Here is a 13143-nt window from a genome sequence, read left to right on the forward strand (position 1 = left end):
ATGGGGAAAAAATAAGAATACCTGAAACTGCTTAGAGTTTGTTGAAGAAAAGCTATTAGAGAAGTGACTCTACACCTCATTATACAATAACAAGGTTTAAGAAGTATTATAAGATTTCTGTGAAAAAGAGTAAGGGGTGAGATCTAATTTATATTGGGATTGATTCGTAAAAATTCTTATCTCCCTAAATCCAAGTATAAATTTGGAGTGAGATGAGAGGAAGTCCCTTGGTTGGGGGCTTTTCCTCAACATCTCTCGTCTTTTTCCTTTGCTATCACATCTATTGAGCATCTTTCTGATGGCTCTTTAGTACCATTTCATAAGTCTATGTCTTCAATTGCTTAATATAGTCCCCTTTGATTTATTTTTTCCTTCCTTTCTCTCTTTTTCTTTAGTCTTTCTTCCTTTTCCTTTCCTGCTCTCCTTTCTTTTTAATGCTGGGGATTGAAATTCAGGGCTTCCCCTATGCTAGACAAGAGCTGTACCCCTGTGCTACATCTCTGACCCCTCTATTTCTCTGAGAAGGTTGAGATTATGGGAATGGTGGGAGGTCAGCAATGTTGGCACTCAGCAACAAAATAACACCTTGAGGGTACCCACATATCAAAGGAGCCATATAAATAGAAAGAAACATTAGGTCAATGGATTGACTTGACTCAGAAGGGTTTTATGGAGATCGAAGGACTTTGCTGTGCCAAGAAATTTCTTCTGCATCTGCCATCTTGTTCTGATCTAGCAGCTGGTAAGTCCAGAGGCTTTCTATTTGTATCTTGTTTTTTTTTTCTCCTATGTCAGGGCAAACATGGTGTCCAGGTTTGCCTGGCTGCAGGTCACCAGCTGAGAACTCATCTGATGGGTGCATAACAATGTAATACCTTCAATCACATTTCACAGTGGTAAGTCATTGCCTGTGCCATAGCACAGGATTATCACAGCCTGAGAAACCACCAGTGTCCTTTCTCTTGTCCAGACTGATTAATAACTTACACTGGGTGAAGAGAAAATAATTTTGACCTCATTCACTATATTGCTTGTGAATTATGACAGTGATTCTGGACATATATCTGTAGGTATTTTATATTTTTATAAGATTGCTTTAAATAGATAAGCAAATTTCAAATATTAGCATACAGTCAGTGAATTATTCAGTATATGTTTCTAAATGCTACATTTCTGTTAGAATTAGCCATTAGTTATATGATTAATGAATTCAGATAGTCGGTATTGCAGCTTGAGATATTGTCATTTCCCCTGAGCTGAGAATTAGAGCTGGGAACAAATCTTCATTTTCTTCTTGCTATGCATTCACTATTCAGCATCATTTGCCTAGTACATACTAAGAGATTTTACACACACATATAGGGTTATGTGTGTGTGTGTGTCTGTGTGTAACTAACCATGTATGTGTGTGTGTATATACATATACACATATATTACTAACCAGTTAATAGGGAGTAGTGATTCAATCTGATCTTATGATATGGGCACACACAGGAGGCTGTGGAACACAGGAAGGAAGGGGGGCCTGAGAACATATCACTGAAGACAGTTTCAGAGGGAGATGTATGACTTAGCTGGTTATTTGAGATCCAACGTTTGTACATTCTCCCTCAAAACTGATATATTGGAGCCTGGTGTGGCTATATTTGGAGGTAGGGCCCCTAGGGAAAAAAGGTTAAGTTTATAAGATTAAACAAGGTCATAAGTGTGAGCCCCTGATCCAACAGGCTTAGTGTCCTTCTAAGAAGGGACACCAGAGAGCTCACTCACCCTTTAGTTGGGAATTGCTTTCTATTTATTTATGTGTTTGTTTGTTTGTTTTATTTTTTTAAATACATGAAAGTGGAATGCATTACAATTCTTATTGCACATACAGAGCATAGTTTTTCATATCTTTGTATATAAAGTATGTTCACACCAATTCATGCCTTTATACATGTACTTTTTTGCATTACAATTCTTATTACACATATAAACCACAATTTTTCATATCTCTGTATATAAAGTATATTGACACCCAATTCGAGTCTTCATACATGTACTTTGGATAATGATGTTTATCACATTCCACCACCCTTGCTAATCCCCTGCCCCCTCTCTTTCCCTCCCTCCCCTCTTCCCTATATAGAATTCATCTAATCTTCCCATGCTCCCCCTCCCTACCCCACTATGAGTCAGCCTCCTTATATCAGAGAAAATATTCGGCATTTTTTGGGGGGAGATTGGCTAACTTCACTTAACATTATCTTCTACAACACCATCCATTTACCTACAAATGTCATGATTTTATTCTCTTTTAATGCTGAGTAAAATTCCATTGTGTATATATGCCATATTTTTTTTAATCCATTTATCCACTGAAAGGCATCTAGGTTGGCTCCACAGTTTAGCTATGGTGAATTGTGCTGCTATAAACATTGATATGGCTGTATCCCTGTAGTATGCTGTTTTTAAGTCCTTTGTATAAACTGAGGAGAGGGATAGCTGGGTCAAATAGTGGTTCCATTCCCAGATTTCCAAGGAATTTCCATACTGCTTTCCATTAATCTGTTTAGTCCATTGACTATTGTTGTAATCACTAATATGATTGTGTTAGGACTATCAATTTGATATTTGGTTTTTTTGTGCCCCTTGTTCCTTATACTTTCAGTCTATTATCTTTTGGGTTAATCAAATAAAATTTATATAATTTCATTTTTCTCCCCTATTAGGTTGTTTCTTAAAAATTTTTTAATGGCTACCTTATCTATTTCAATACATATCCATGATTATTACATTACTCTCTAACTTGAGTCATGAAAGAATCCAATGTTGATTTTTCTTCATTTATTCACTCTTCACTAGTCATGCAACTGTGAAATATTTTATTTCTTTATAAGTGAAAAACTTACATAAAGTCATTACTATTGTGTTTAAATGGTCAATGGTCTTTTACACTTACCAAACATTTAAAGTTTCTCTTACTTTTTCTTTCTTTTTGTTTTATGACTTCCTCTGAATGATTTTTCCCTCAGTGTAAAGGACTTTTTAGTATCTTTTAAAAATAATTTTGGTGCCAGGGATTGAATGCAGGGGTATTTTGCCACTAAACAACATCCTCAGACTTTATTTTTTATTTTGAGATGGGGCCTACCTAAGTTGCTTAGGGTCTTCCTAAATTGCTGAGTCTGGCTTTGAACTTTTAATCCTCATGCCTCAGCCAGCTGAGTTGCTGGCATGATAGGCATGCACCACTACATTTGGCTGACTTTTTAGTATTTTTAAAAGAATTCTATCAGTGATGATCTTTCTCAGATTTTTTTCTTCTAATCTTTTCCCCTTCATTTTTCTTTTTTAATCAACTTTTTAATATATAATTGACACATAATAAAATTTACTTATTTTAAGTGAATAGTTATGAGTTTAAAATATGTCTTCCCCCATGTGACTATCTTCCCAATCAAAATATCCATTACGCCCAAATTCCTTCATGCCCGATTAGAGTCAAATCCTCTCATTCAATTCTCTCTGGAAAAATTGATCTATTTTCTATCACTATAAATTGGTTTTGACTATTTTGTCTTCATCTTTAAATGAAATATTGCTTATATAAAATTTTAAGTTGGCTGAATTTTCTTTCCTTTTTGGCATGTTAAGATGTCCTGGTGGCACACGCCTACAATCCCAGAGGCCTGGGAGACTGAGGAAGGAGGATTTCAAGTTCAAGGCCAGCCTCAGCAATGTAGTGAGGCCCTAAGCAACTCAGTGAGACCCTGTCTCTTACTAAAATACAGAACAGGGCTGGAGATATGGCTCAGTGGTTAAGTTCCTCTGAGTTCAATCCCCTGTACAAAAAAAAAAAAAGAATTCTGCTGGTTCCCATGTATTCTATTAAAATATCATTGGTACATCTTTTTGTTGCTCATTTAAAATTTATATATATGGATCATATGTGTGTGTGTGTGTGTATTCCCTCTAACTTTAAGACATTCTCTTCTTTCAAAATGTATTTTTTACATAAGAAAAATTATATATCTAATGATGTTTTGTTATTTTAATCAGATATTGCATAATAGGTTAGAATAAGCAACAGTTACAAAATATACTCAGTGTTTTTGTTTTACAGCTTTATTGAGGTATAATTTGAATACTATGAAATTTGCTTACTGTATGTTTAAAATCAATGAATTTAGTAAATTTATAGTATTGTGTAAATATCATCAAATTCCTGTTTTAGAATTTTTTTATCCCTTGAAATATTTTCCTCAAGGTGTTTGTGTCACCCCCACCTTCAAACAATTATCCCTCTCTCCATCTTTAGGTGATCACAGAACTGTGTTTTGTCTCTATGAGTTTACGTTTTCTGAATATTTTATATCAGTGGAATTATACAATATATTATATTCTGTGTTAGGCTTCTTTCATTTATCATATTGTTTTCAATGAATACAATATTATATTAAATTCATCCATGTGTCAGTATTTCATTCTTATAACCAACTGTTATTCCATTTTCTGGCTATCACCATGTACCTATCTGTTCAGCTGGTAGGTAATGCTAGCTTGTGCTTTTATGAATAATGCTGCTGCAAACATTTGTGTACAAGTTTTCTTGTAGACATGTTTTTATTTCTCTTGGATAGGTTTCTAAGAGATATGGTAAGACAAAATTGCCTAACTATTATCCAAAGGGTCTGTACAATTTTGCATTCCCACTGGAAAAATACTTGGTACTGTCCCTTTTTGAGTATGAGTATTCTAGCAAGTATGTTTTAATATTTCATAGTGGGTTTAACTTGTATTTCCCTAATAACTAATGATGATATTGAGAACTTTTTATATGGTCATTTACCATTTGTATGTCTTACTTGATGAAATATCATTGTTCATTTTTAAATTGCATTCTTTATCTGGTTAGTTACATATATTCTTCATATTTTTCTATATAAGGTATTTTATCAGACATAATTTAAAAATATTTTCTCTGAGTGTACTTTGTCTTTTCATTTTATTGATTATGTTCTTGAAATGCAAAATTTTAAACTTTATTGAAGTTATCAATTTTTCTTTTATGCCTTATTCTTGGTATCATGACAAAAAAAAACTCTTTACCTTAACGGATTTCACTAAGATTAATTTTCCCCCCATGTTTTTTCTACAAATTGTATAGTTTTACTTGTAACATTTAGGTCTATGATCCATTTTAACTTAATTTCTTTGTGAGGTTCCAAATTGTGCATGTGTATGTGTGCACATATATCAATATTTAATTGTCCCAGAGTCATTTATAGATAATATTATTCTTTCTCCATTGAATGAAAATCAATTAACCATAAATATAAATGTTTATATTTGTACCTTTATTCTGTTCTATTGATCTACATACCTATCTTTATAGTCATACCACACTGTACTTTAACTTTACAAAGTTTTGAAATTGGGTAATTTGAGTCCTCAAACTACCCTTTTTTAAACAAAAATTGTTTTGGCTATATGTCTTCTGTATATTCATATAAAATTTAGCACAAATTTGCTCATTTCCACAAAAGTCCTACTGGGGTTTTGATAGAGATTGCATTAAATTTGTAGATTGATTTTCTAGTTATTTTTAGAATTTTCTGTGTCTTTATTTCTCACCAATTTAATAAGATTGTGACTAATTATGGACTTGGAACTTATATCACTTGGCAGTATGGAGATTCCTTAGAAAATTTGGAGTGGAACCACCATTTGACCCAGCTATCCCACTCCTTGTTCTATACCCAAAGGACTTAAAAACAGCATACTATAGTGACCCAGCCACTTCAATGTTTATTCTTTCTTTCTTTTCTTTTTATTTTTTTGCGGTGCTGGGGATTGAACCAAGGACCTTGTACATACAAGGCAAGCACTCCAACAACTGATCTACATCCCTGGTCCCACTTCAATGTTTATAGCAGCAAATTTACAATTGTTAAACTATGGAACCAACCTAAATGCCCTTCAGTAGATGAATGGATAAAGAAACTGTGGTACATATACACAATGGAATATTACTCAGCATTAAAAGAGAATAAAATTATGGCATTTTCAGGTAAACAGATGGAGTTGGTGAACATTATGCTAAGCAAAATAAGCCAATCCCCCCCCCAAAACAGGGCCAAATATTTTCTCTGATAAGTGGATGTTAATCCATATGGGTGGGGGAGGGACATGGGATGAGTGGAGGAAATTGGATGGGGCAAAGGAGAGGGGGAGGGGAAAAGGGGGGAAGAGAGATGATGGAATGAGACAGACATAATTACCCTAGGTATATGTATGATTGCATGAATAGTGTGACTCTACTTATGTACAACGAGGGAGGCAAAAAAATTCTGCTCCATTTGTGTACAATGAATCAAAGAGCTTTCTACTGTCATGTATAACTGATTAAAACTAATAAAAAAGAATTTATTCTGCTTGGAATTTAATAGTGTTGTGTTTTTTCATCTGTAGGTTGTATCTTTTATCAATATACATAACTATTATTTTCCCGCTCCATTTTCTCTGTTCTCTTCCTGGGACTTCCTCCTCCCCTTTAAAGAAACCCCAGATTCCCACATTTCTCTCATTTCTCTGCCCTTTCTGTAAATTTCTTTCTCCAATTTGGATTTTTGTATTGACTTGTCTTCAAATATTTTTATCAGGCTACAGTAAATGAAATTTAGTAGTTAATAATATAATGCCCTAACTTTGGATAAAATGAAAACTTAAAAGATAGCTGAAACACAGGAATATCTGTTTAAAAATCACTTGGGGATTATTGTTGGCGTGAGTGCAGAATGTGTCAGCAGTGTTACATGGCTGCCAAAGAGGCCAGTGTGACTTTGGACAGTGTTAAGTAGGGTATAAAGTCCAGAATGAGATAGCTGATGAGTCTGTTGGACTGAATACTGAAGATTAGTTACATGCTGCTGCATTCTGATCTGAGCATCACACTTTAAGATGAGGAACAATTTAAAAGACCCAAGGAAGAGCAACCTGGATATAAAGGAAGAGGGAGAGTACATAAAGACATATCAGAGAAAGAGCTGAAGGATATGAGAGTGTCTAACTTGGGAACAGGAAGGCTCAGGACATGCGAATTATCGACAAATGTACAATGGATTTCTTTGTCATAGAGGTCAGAATTAGGACAAATACAATGAAAATTATTACATTTCTAATGTGTACCAGAATTCTTTAAATTAGTTTCTGATGTGTGAATTTTGAATGAAATGAGGCTACTTAGGATAAGTGATGAAGAATCATTTTTGAATCAGGAAAATTTCAGTGGGACCCCTCTACTACTTACAAGCTCTGTGATTTTACCCAATATTTCATACTCTGTTTCTTTATCTGTACAATATATAGAATGCTTATTTCATTTCTCAGGGTCCTTATGAAGATTAAAGGAAATAATTCGGATAACACATTTTGCTTTGTTTTATCACACAATTTCCACGCCCAATGTGTGTGAACTATTTTTAAATCACTGAGATGCGGGGAGAAAGAAAAAAGCACTTTCCCCTTAAACTGGTCATTGTTTTATTTCACTTAGTAGGATACTAAGCTCCATCTCAAAATTTAGATTTAATGCCTGAAAGGTAGGTGCCAGGGTAGTTGGCTTAATCTGATGTCACCGTTTAGAGTCCACAGAGAGTGAAAAGAAATTCTAGAAGACTTCCAAGTATTATTTTTAGACATTTAAAAGCATATCTGCTTGGATGAACTAATAGATGAATTTAGTAAATATTAATACATTGATTCCTCCTAGGTGGTTGGTTTTTACAAAATGATACATGTATATTCGAACATGCATCTTGGGTTTGGGGCACACATATACTGTCAGGTATTCTACTCTTCTTTTTTTTTCCTCATAGAATACTGTTTTATATATATATATATATATATATATATATATATATATATATATATATGTAAGGATAAGTGATGAAGAATCAGTCTGGAAAATACAACCATAGTTTATTATGTTCCGTTATGGTGGAATGGTCAGCATCATTTTATGTTTAGAAGAATAGTTCTAAACTACAGTGATGTGCTCTTTTATAATCAAGTTCTACAGTGATTCATATAATATGTGAAGGCTCTAGAGTTTTGATATAACCACTCTGTTTGGCAATTTATGAATATCTATTACAATTGTACATGAACCATCTCTTTGACTCAGTAAGTTAATATGTACATATATGCCAGAAAAATCTCTGCCACATGTGTAAAATGAGAAATAAGACAACCTTGTAACATCCAGTCTAAGGGTTCATGAAAGTGAAAAAAATAATTATGCTTTATTCATCTGAATGGATGTTATATCACTATTAAGATGAATAAAGTAAAGGTATATCTGTAAACATGGATGTATTTTAAAAATCTATTATTTCTAAGTGTGGTGGCACATGCCTGTAATACCAGCAGCTCAGGAGGCTGAGGCAGGAGGATCATGAGTTCAAAGCCAGACTCAGCCACTTAGCAAGGGCCTAAGCAATTCAGTGGGACCTTGTCTTTAAATAAATTATAAAAAAGGACTGGGTATGTGGCTCAGTGGTTAAGTGCCCCTGAGTTAAAAGTTCAATCTCTGATGTGTGTGTGTTTGTGTGTGTGTGTGTGTGTGTGTATAAATATTTGATCTTATATTTAAAAACCATTGGAAACAAACTGAAGAAGAAATCACAAAAGCAATCTCATTTATAATAGCATAAAAATACTTTGGAATAAATTTAACCAAGGAGATGAAAGATTTGAATGGTAAAATCTACAAACCAGAAGACCCAGATAAATGAAGAGATTCCCCATGTTTATGGATTGGAAGAATTAACATTAAGATGCCTATACTAGGGGGTGGGGTTGTAGCTCAATGGCAGAGCACTTGTCTAGCACGTGTGAGGCACTGGGTTTGATCCTCAGCAACACCACATAAAAATAAATAAATAAAATAAAAGTCAATTTACAACAACAAAATTTAAAAAGATGCCCATACTACCTAAAGTGACCTATACAATGTCTATCAAACTTCCACTGACATTTTAATAGTAAAAAAGAAAAAGAATTCTGAAATTCTTGTGGAACTACAAGAGCCACAAATAACCAAAGTAATTTTAAGCAGAAAATACAAGACTGGAGGCATTCCACTACCTGATCTCAAAATCTGCCACAAAGCTGTAGTAATCAAAATAACATGGCAGTGGCACAAAAACTAATAGACCAATGAAACAGAATAGAGAACAAAGAAATTAATCCACACTTATCAACGGATCTTCAACAAAGGTGCTAATAATACACAATGGGAAAAGCATGATCTTTTTAATAAATGGTATTGGGAAAACTGGATATCCACCTTCAGAAAAATGAAATTAGATCTTATCTTGAATAATATATAAAACCCAACTCAAAAGACTAAAGTATAAAACTAGTAGAAGAAAGCAGAGAAAAACTGATCAATTTATTCATTGATCCTGGAAATGATTTTTTGGATCTGACACCCAAAGCACAGGCAACAAAAACAAAATGGATGAAAACTAAAAAAATTATGCTTACCAAAAACAAACAAACAATAGCAATCAAAAAAAATGAAAAGGAAACTTACAGAATGGGAGACAATATTTGTAAACTAAACATTTGGTAAGCAGTTAATATCCAAAGTATATAAAGAACTCATTCAACTTAAAAAAAATCTCATATAAAAATGGGTAAAAGACCTGACTACATTTCCTGAAAGAAGTGGTAATTCAATCACCCAAACAAGAAAGCTTGAAAATGTGGATGCATGATTAGCAAAGCTCATACAAATGGCTAGCAGGCTTATGAAAAAATGTTCAACACAGGGAAATGCAAATTAAAACCACAAAGAGCTATCTATCATCTCACTGCTGTTAGGTAGGCTGTTACGAAAAAGACGAGAGATAATTCTTACCCCCATATGTATCAACCAATAATCCTTAATATTGATTTACAGTTAAATCCGTATGTGGAGCCATATTGTATATATTGTTTTATAAATAGTATTTTCTATCAATATTATGTTTTTTAATTTAATTGATAAAAGTACATATATTTGCAGCATGCTTTGTGATGTTTGATATGTGTAGCATAAACAATCAAGTCAATTAACATATCCAACACCTCACATATTTGTCATTTTTATAGTGAGATATTTAATATCTACTTTTTCTTTTTTGCCAATTTTCAAGCATGCAGTACTTTTTTTGTTACCAACTGTAGTGACTATGCTGTTGAATATCTCCATTTTAATTATCTTGTCTAACTGAAACTATGCATCCTTTAACCAACATCGATTTTTTCCCATCTGTACTCCTAGTCCCTGGCAACTATTATTGTGTTCTCTGCTCCTATGAGTTTAAATTTTTAAGTTTCAATATGCCAGAAAAACTTAAACATGTGTGAAATGAGACATCAGGAAGTATTTGTCTTATTGTGTCTGACTTATTTTACTTGCCAAAACGTTCCTGGGATTCATCTATGTTGTTGCAAATGGCAGGATTTCCTTCACATGGCTAATGGATATTTCATCACACCCACATATCTCCTTTCCTTCGTTTCTTCATTGATGGACACTCAGTTTGTTTCTCTATCTTGGCTATTATGAACAATGCTGTAATGAACACGGATATGCAAATATCTTTTTGACAAACTGATTTTTTTCACTTTGGATATATTTCTACTGATGGTGTCACAGGATCATAGAGTATCTCTATTTTTATTTATTTATTTTTTTGAGGACCTTCATACTCTTTTCCACACTGGCTATACTAATTTACATTCCTACCAGTGGTATACAAGTGTTGCCTTTTCTCCCCACCTCTGCCAACACTAGCCATCTCTTATCTTTTTATAATAGCCATCTTTGTACTTGGTGAGGGGATATTTCATAGTGGTTTTGATTTTTATTTCCCTTATGACTAGGGATGAGCAGTTTTTCATAGGCCTCTTAGCTATTTGTATGTTTTCTTTTGATAAATCTATCAGGTCCTTTGCCCATTTAAAAAATCAGATTATTGGATTTTTGTTTTTGAGTTGGATGAGTTCCTTTCATGTTTTGAGCATTAATTTCAGATATATGGTTTGCAAGTATTTTCTCCCATTCTATAAATTTTCTTTTCATTTTGTTGATTGTCTTCTTTTCTGTGCCGAAGCTTCTTAGTTTTATGTAGTCTCACTTGTTTATTTTTGCTTTTGTTGCCTATTCTCTTGATCACATATCCAAAAAAATCATTGCTAGGACCAAACTCAAGGAAACTTCTTCCCTAGGTTTTCTTCTAGGAGTTTTATGATTCAGGTCTCTTGTTTGTTTTTAATCCGTTTTGAATTGCTTTTTATAGATGGCATAAGTTAATCATCCAGTTTTATTATTATTATTATTATTATTATTTTGCATATGGATATCTAGTTTTCCCAGCACCATTTATTGGAGAGACTATCCTTAATCTTTTGTGTGTTCTTGTCACCCCCTGTTAAAGGTTGATGATACATACGTGGGTTTATTTCTGGGCTCTCCTTTTTTCATGAAATGGGTAGAAGTTCTATGGGACAAAAACCACTGGGTGGGCCTAAAAGAAAGGGGAAAGTTTGCCTCCAATTTAGGCCTGACCACTTAACGGGGAAAGAAATTCTTACCTGCTGCTTGGTTCAGCCTTTGAATCAGGTTTGGAGATCATAAAGAAAATAATTGAGGTCTAAGACTAGTCAGCAATTAAAGCTATGTAAAAATCCCTTGTAAATCTCATGTGGTTTAAGGTAAGAGAGTGAGACCATTACCCAAAGGTTGAGAGGCTCCAATACTAGTCACATGGTTGTTTAGGGACAAATAAGTTTCTATTGGAGGGGGAATGAAAGATTAAGTACAGAGAAAGGCAAGGCATGAAGAAGCTCTGAGGAGAGCCCAGGCTAGTCAGGATCAGTGTGGAGACCCTGTGCACTCAAGGGAGAGAATAAAGGTGGCATTAAAGAGTGGAGGACAGATGGCATTAAGGCTTCATTGTCCATGTCACGCTTTTGTTCAGAATCATCTGGTAATAGCTTCCCTAGGAAATTCAGCCACAAGAATACTTGTAAATATGGATTAATGGTTTACAAGGCTCAGACTGTTTTGTTCAGTGGAAGAATTGTACTTGCCTGAATCAAATCGTGACTGGGTTCTTTTTCTCTGGGATCCTCAGGACTTAGAGGGGGTCTTCCTCTGCCTGCTGAGGTGGCCCATGGTGGAATGAAACACACCATGCCAGACGCTGAGGTTCTAATTAGATTCCTCCTTCTGGCTTCTAGTGAGCAAACTTCACTTCTTTCTGTTCTTAGAGAGTTCCTCATTGAGCAGGAAATTGCCCTATTTAGATGTATAACATACCTTTGTATTGGAGCAATGAAGCAAGCGATCTTCAGGGCTCATGACAAGCTAGTCTTGAAATATAAAAGCATTATGGACTCAAAAGTATTGTGAACACCTACGACCTTGACTTTGGTAGTAAAGTTATATTAAGAAGGAAGTTTAAAGCAGGTTTGGAAAAAAATTTTAAATTTAGACGTTTTGCAGTTTGTGTAATGCATGGATTTTAATGTGTAAGAATGAATGGTGGGCTAGGTAGAAAAGAGTGAAGAGAGCTACAGAAGTACAAGAGATGATGCTGGTATTAAGAGAAAGCTCATTTCCTTCCCCCATATAAATAGAGGCTTATGCCATAAAAAAATCTATATTAGTACATTGGGCCTTTTTTTTTTAAAACTTTAAAGAAAATGTACAAGTTTAGTTGTTTATCCTGCACTGCCTTCTCCTGGTTAGTCTTGAATTCACAGCTAAATCATAACAAACCCTGCATGAATGAAGCAAGTATAATTCAGATGTTATGCTAGATTGTAGAGCCTGTCCACAGCTCTTTGCTATGGTACTGGTAATACATTCAGGTACTGCTAGACTGGCTTCAGACCATAATGGTCTGTTTTCATGGCTCTTGCTATTGTGAATGCATGCATACATTAATAAAATGTCTAAGTAGAAAATTTATACCCAAATTGAGTAAGGCACACGTGCACGTACTGAATTGTCTTTGGGTTGCTTAATTATTTCTTTCTTTTTTCCCCCCCAGTACTAGGAAGTGAGTTTAGAGCCTTCCATGTGCCAGGCAAGTGTTCTTCCAC

The sequence above is a fragment of the Ictidomys tridecemlineatus genome, chromosome 14 (assembly GCF_052094955.1).
Source record: "Ictidomys tridecemlineatus isolate mIctTri1 chromosome 14, mIctTri1.hap1, whole genome shotgun sequence".
In the NCBI taxonomy this organism is placed as follows: domain Eukaryota; kingdom Metazoa; phylum Chordata; class Mammalia; order Rodentia; family Sciuridae; genus Ictidomys; species Ictidomys tridecemlineatus.